This window comes from Pinus tabuliformis, chromosome 5_1 (assembly GCF_031772625.1).
Source record: "Pinus tabuliformis cultivar Carrire ecotype Pingquan chromosome 5_1, CPIR1, whole genome shotgun sequence".
NCBI classification, from domain to species: domain Eukaryota; kingdom Viridiplantae; phylum Streptophyta; class Pinopsida; order Pinales; family Pinaceae; genus Pinus; species Pinus tabuliformis.
Window position 1 is genome coordinate 384,195,479 of NC_142305.1, and position 6,674 is coordinate 384,202,152.

The 6,674-nt window shown below is 41.6% G+C and overlaps 1 pseudogene; it reads right to left on the bottom strand.

Annotated features, from left to right (window-relative positions):
• Window positions 1-2,106: 2,106 nt before the first annotated feature.
• LOC149165054 (sucrose synthase 4 pseudogene) lies at window positions 2,107-3,009 on the bottom strand (annotated as a pseudogene).
• Between the last annotated feature and the right edge of the window lie 3,665 nt (window positions 3,010-6,674).

The following is a 6,674-nucleotide window of genomic DNA, read 5'->3' on the forward strand; positions in this document are numbered from 1 at the left end:
ATGAGAGGGTGTAGAAGCATTACTTGGCTTAAAGAAGGCTAAGACAATGATGGAGCAAGAAGGTAGGGTTACGTGGGCAGAAGGACAGGTGTGAGATGAGGAACCAAGCTAGGAGATGGAACAACTGGCTCTGATGAATCTTAGGCGGACGAGAGAGTGGTAGAGATGCTCTGCACGGTGTACATTTAACCGGATCAACAAAGTCTTGCAAATAATCAAAGTCCTAGCTAATCTAATCTAACTATCAATAAAACGAATGAACACCAGCTCTATTTGGAAAGAAAACCATGTACATCAACTATGAAATGAACCATTTTAGAGATCTGAACACATAACCAACTTCTGCAAATGAAAACAGTACACTAAGGATTGCATGGTAAGGCAAACTAGTGTTTTTGTTGGGGACACCACGGTTACTTCAATTCCAGCCCCTGATCCAATAAGGAAGAGGTGAAACCAAAAGTGTTTGTTAACCCTTTTTTGGAGCCTTTTTCCTTTTATTATCCTACCAATCTATTCTGAACATAAGAAGTTACTTTAACCATCAAAAGCAATCTAAATAACAAAGCAAGATTTAAATCTAAATAGCAGATTTTATTCTAAGAATGCAACAAAGACACATGAAAGTAAACAAAGGAGATACTGGGCACTTGAGATGGGCCCAACCCCAAGAGCTACAACCTCCTAACAGAGATTTAGAGCTGGTGCAAAGTTGGATTCATCTTTATTGAGCAAGAAAAGAAGAGTTACATCAAAAACTATCCACAAGGGAGAGCTTGAAAATGTGCTGAAATCCAAAGCTAATCTACTGACTAAAATCGAACTACAAACTAGCTACCTTCTACCTAAAAAGTAACTAACTACTAGCTACAAAATGACTATAAAGTGACTAACTGAAATGAGGCCCTAAGCCCTCTTATTTATACAAATTGAGGACCCCAACAGTCCTCCTAAACTTTAGGGACTCGGCTGCCCAAAACTTGCAGTTAACAGCAGTCCTACTTGACTTGCTTGGCTGCCCTTGTGTTAATTGATTTGGTGGCCCTTGACCTCCGAGCTGATGGTGGAGAATTCAAGGTAAGGGCCCATAAATGAAGGGGACACCTTCCTACAAATCCTCTCCATGAATTTCGCTTCCAAGTGCTCATTTCAACCCTTGATTGTGTCTCCAAATTGACCAAAAAGGCTACACAAAGCACACATTAGACTTGTTGGCATAATGACTAACCCAATTCACTCTATTATCATAAATATAATCAAAAACATGCAATAAACTAATGAGAATGGTGGATTAAGTCGAATTAGGAGGTTGAATGAGCCCAAATAGTTATCCATTTTTGGGGCTCATCATCACCCCCTGCTGAAAGTGTTGCTCATCCTTTGGGCAACCAATCTATCTCCTCATCTTTGATGGCCCTGGTGGCCTCCCTGTCATGTCAAGCTTCTAAAGTGTTGTCCTCTTCGTGGTCAGGAAACCATGCTTTTCTCTCTACTTCTTCCCACTGCCTGCTCCTTTTCCGAGAGAATTCTCAGCTTTGGTATGATTGTGCAAGTATATTCAATCAGATTGTGGTAATGGTGGTGAAAGGAGATGAAACTAGTGGAGGATGGAAGAATAGAGTGGTTGCATGCCTTCTCAAAAGACTTCAAGCTTCAAATCCCTCTCCATAATCGATTCTGGCCTGCCCAAAGGCTCTACAGGATGTTTCTAGTAGAAATACAGAACTTCCTGTAGAAAGTCCTGTAGCTTCCTGTAGAAGGTTGAACCATGACTAGATTGTGTCCAAACCATGAAAAAATGAGTTTTCATGGAGGGGATGGATGTGAGGATGCCTGGGAACTTGGTAGGGACCCTTCTGCTTGTGTTGGGAGGCCCCCTTTCCACATTGTGTTCCTGCAACCTGCAACAATTTCCAGGGATTAAACTTGTTTTTTTTCTCTCTGTTTCTTCCTTCTTTTTCTTTCTTGCTTTTCCTCTTGCTTTTCCAGTGGCTTTTCCTGTGATGGTTTGCCCTAGGTTTTCTTTCCCTTAGTTTCCTTACCCTTAGTTTTCTTCTCTGCCTCAATATCTTGCTTCCTCACGCTCTGTTTTGGCTTGTGCACTGATCAGAATGGGAATTCTGTATATGGTTTCCTCCCCAGAACGTGGAGGACAGTATCCCTCAAGTGTTTGTTCTTTGCAAACCATTCAACCAGTCCTGTCATGTTTTTCACTCTATCGAGTCTTGCCATAGAAAAGATAATGGGCTTTTTACGGTCATTCAAAATACACATGTGTTCAGCTGTCTGTTCAGGATTGAACAAGAGTTCCTCAATTGAATCATGTAAAGCAGTAAGACAATGCTGCTTCTCTGTATAAGGGAAATAAATCTGCATGTCTGCTCCAGGAGAAACAATGTTGAATTTGGGATCAAAAAAATCAATTCCATGAACCAAATGATAAAGACCAGGAAGGGTGAAAGCAGTGTGGCTCTCGTACTGTCCAACAGTATCCTTGCTTCCAGCAATCTCTTGATATGTGCTAGTGATAATAAAATCTGCATGATTCATTACAATTAGATCTGCAGTAAACTGGCAAGAGAAGTGGTATTTTCTTTCATATTTTTCCCAGTATATGTTTGAATTTGGGTATTTGGTCTTCAAAGCATGGGCTATGTTGCACTGAGTGATTCCTTGTCTATGTGAAATCAGAGATGCAACTAAATTTCCATCACTGTAATTGCCAATGATTAGGTCAGGTTGACCTTTTAGCTCTGCCGTGACTTCATTTAATACATCCTCTGAAAATCTCTCCAAGTAAGGCCACACATCAAATTGGGAAACCCATTTCTGCAGAACTCCTTTCTTTGTTCTAAAGGGTACCTGGAGTATCCTTGAATTTTGTGTTCCACCAATTCTTTCAATTCGTTGATTGCATGGAAGAGTGTTTTTTTCCAAGCCCACCTCTCTCAGAACTCCAAACTCGATGAAGAAAAGTCTGGGCTTCTCTGCTCCAGAATGCTGTGCCATACTTCCTGTAGAAGACCCCCCCGTTTCCTGTAGAATGTTATTCTGCCTTTGAGCGAGCCCGATATGCGGGAGAATTTCGAAAACAGGTAGAAAAACTCAGTGGAGGACGATAGGTTAACCGATTGTGCACACTTCAGTTGAGGATGTGGAAAGTGCAGATGAACAGCAGTTCGTGAGTTTCAGCCGAGCCATCTTTAGTTGCTGCATGATTTGTGGTGAGGTGGAAAAAACATGTGCTGGCCATGCAGATGGAAGTGCTGTCACGAATCATCATGTTTCCTACCTGTGATCACTCCATCAATCACGTTGAAGGTCAAACAGTCACCATTACTTGTTTCCCAATTTCCTCCTGAGATGGCTGAGCGCATGTGTCTTATTCACCCACTGAGCGCTGTTGAACTGGATGAGGGTGGCTAGTTAGCTGGCCACCGATTTTTGTAATCCCAACCATCTCATTACTCATGCTGTTTCCGAATTACATTCATGCAATCAGAGGAATGAGTTTTAGTCACGTACCTGAAGTCAAATGGTTGTTGTGAGGTGCTTTTTGCTGCTGCATGCATTTGTTTTGGTGGTTGCATGATGGCTCCTTTGTGCTATAAGCTCTTTGTTGTCTGATGTGTGGTTATTTTTCTTATGCGGGTATCCTCTGGCCGGATCTAGGCTGCAGGAGTTCGTTTCCACATTCAGATCTGTACCCTCAAGCTGCTGCTGCTGAATTTTCACAGGACCAAAACTTGTTTTCGCCATTGCTCTCGAACGATAGATTGGATCGATCTGAAACTTGCTGATCATGTTCCTATCATCATTATGAACCTTCCATAGCAAAATTGCGATCAATGGATGCACAGATTTCGAGAAAAACAGAAAATGGCTGAAACTTTCAGAGATCCATTTCTCGGAAACCACGCATCGGAATCGGCTGAAACTTCTTGGGTAGGCTACTATCACCCATGTGCATCTCCCCATGAAACAGGTTTTGAAATGGATGCACGGATATGGAGAAAATGCAAAAATGGTTGAAGGTGATGGAGGCTGATTTCTTGGAAACCGTACATTGAAATGGGCCAAAACTGCTCAGGAATGTTGCCATCATTCCTATACAATTCCCTGTAAAGCGGTTTTTCAAATGGATGCATGGTTTTCAAGTTAGGGCAAAAACAAATTCTGTTCTATGTATTTTTTCCTTCAAAGCATTCTGCAAGTTCTTGCATGGAAAGAAAAGCTGAGCTTGGGCTGTGATGCAGGCATGGAGATGATGGAGGAGGAGTTTTAAGATTGCAGGAGGACTTCTGAACCCTTGCGGAAGCTATCATGTTCGCCAAACCACCTTTTTGCAATCCATTTTTAGCTTTTTGTAATTTCTACAGGAACTTCCTGTAGAAAACACAGTTTTCATAAAAGAAGCACAATGAGGTGAAAAAAAATGATGGAAAAGGGTGAGGAATGGAAACATGGATGCTTGCAGGCATAACCAATAGATTCCAAGCTTTAGATTCCCTTCCAAAATCGAATCTGGCTCGCCTGAAGGTTCTACAAGATGTTTCCTGTAGAAATACAGAACTTCCTGTAGAAGGCACAAAAACTCCTTTGTCTTTGTTTTGAGTGATCCTCCTGACCTGCAATGTCCTTCTTGCAACCTGCAATTATCCAATGGAAATTAGGTTTATTTTTATTTTTCTTTTTCTCTTTTTTTTTTGAAAAACAACTAGGGCGCCTCATGGAGGTTTTCACCCTAATTGCCTGCCCTGGGCGCCTCCAAGGGAGGTTTTCACCCAGAGATCTTATTCTCTTTTCTCTTTTTTCCCAACCCATTGACCACCTCATGGAGGTTTTCAATCAATGAGCCAATCTAAGGCGCCTCCGAGGAGGTTTTCACCTTAGATTTTTATTTTCTTCTTATTTTCATTTTTTTCTCTTTTTTTCTACCCTACCCTACTTGAAAAACAAAATCATTTTCAAGTGTAAGAATACTTCCAATGGAGCCATGTGCACATCGAGATTAGTGACAAAATGATGTGAAGGCTCGAAATGCTTGCTTTGACAGCTATCCAGATTTCAGAGACAAAATGATCTGACTTTGAAGGGATCAAACATAGCTGAGGAAGAGAGTACCACTGCAACTTAGTGATGATCTGAAACCATATCTCAATATAGCTATGATATCCTTGGTCCTTTTGCTGATCTGGATCATTCTCCATATCTTCTTCTATCATGACCTTCACATCTTCCTCTTTGTGCTGATTTTTCTCTTGACTACATGGAGGGGTTGATGGTAGCCATGAGGTAGTTTTCTTGATTTCTACTTCTGATGTTTTCTCTTCATCAAGTGCAGCCCATGGTGCTTTGATTTCCTCTTTTGAATCTTCTTTTGCCTTTGGTACTTCAATGTTGTCAATGTAATCCCTTCTTTGCAACACTCTTCCTGAGCTATGGTGAAGATCATTGACATCAAGAGGAGTCATTCAGACATGTTGTGTCTCAGCATTGCAATTTTGTTGAGCTACTCCAATGGACAAGTTTGGAAATGGTGGTATGGATAGCTGAGTGGGGGTGTATATTTGAGATGGATGTGGATGGGGTTGTGGTTGGGAAAGAATTTGGGGTTGCCTTGGTGGAGCAGAAGGTGATGGTTGTGGATGAGCAAGTGGTGGAGGAAAAGAAGCGGGAGGAGTGTTGTATTGGAGCCTCCACCCCTGATGAGGTGCATTCCACTGAGGCTGTGGCTGAGCATAAGAATGAAACGAATGAGCAATTGGTTAGGCATAATATGGATCTGGGAAGGAACGAGGAGGAGGTGTGAACTAGGAAGCATGAGCATGGGGACCCCAAGAAGGCATGAAAGTGGCTTGATAGGGGTCATAATAGGTCTCGGATGTCCCTTGCAGTTCCTGCTGGTAAGATCTAGGTCCATGTGGCCTCCTTTGGTTCATATAATAGAGTGATTCAGTGGCTCCTTTTGCCCTCTGATATGCAGCTTTGATTCCAGGCAAGGAAGGGCACTGATTCATAGGATGGTATTCTTCACAGATGAAACACACTTCTAGGGAGTGCATTGGACATTCGTCCCTAGGATGCTTTCTAGTGCACCTGGGACAAAAGATGGCCAAAGCCCTCTTGGCTTCCTCTTGCTTCCTTTGGATCCACAAGGTATCCAGTTGCATGGCAAGAAACTGCATCATATCACTCTTGAAATCTTCCATCTGATTTTCAAATTCGTTTTTGGATAAGGTACTGCTCCCAACATTTCTATTTGTAGCCATTTTCTCCAGAGGAATGTTTTCTTCTTCTTCTTCCCTTGAGGTTCTTCAAATATGTCTTGTTTTCCACCTAAGGGTTCTTTAATCACAGCCATCGAAGAAGAGAGAAGGTTGGCTGTGTGAAGCAGTGGGGGTGTTGTGCAAACATTTTTCTAACTTATCTCTACTCCTACAAGACAAGAAAGGAACTCTTTTTGGTTGATTTTTGTTTTTTTTTTTTTCTGCTTGTACCTGCAAAAACTAAAATAGATTGAACTGCAACTAACTATCTTGCTGAAATGAAAATGCGGAATTGAAATGAAAGCAGGAAAAGACTAATCTATTTTTATCAAATGAAATTGCAGGAATGAAATGCTAGGCTATGCTTGCGGAATTGAAATGCTAATCTACGCTTGCAGAAATGAA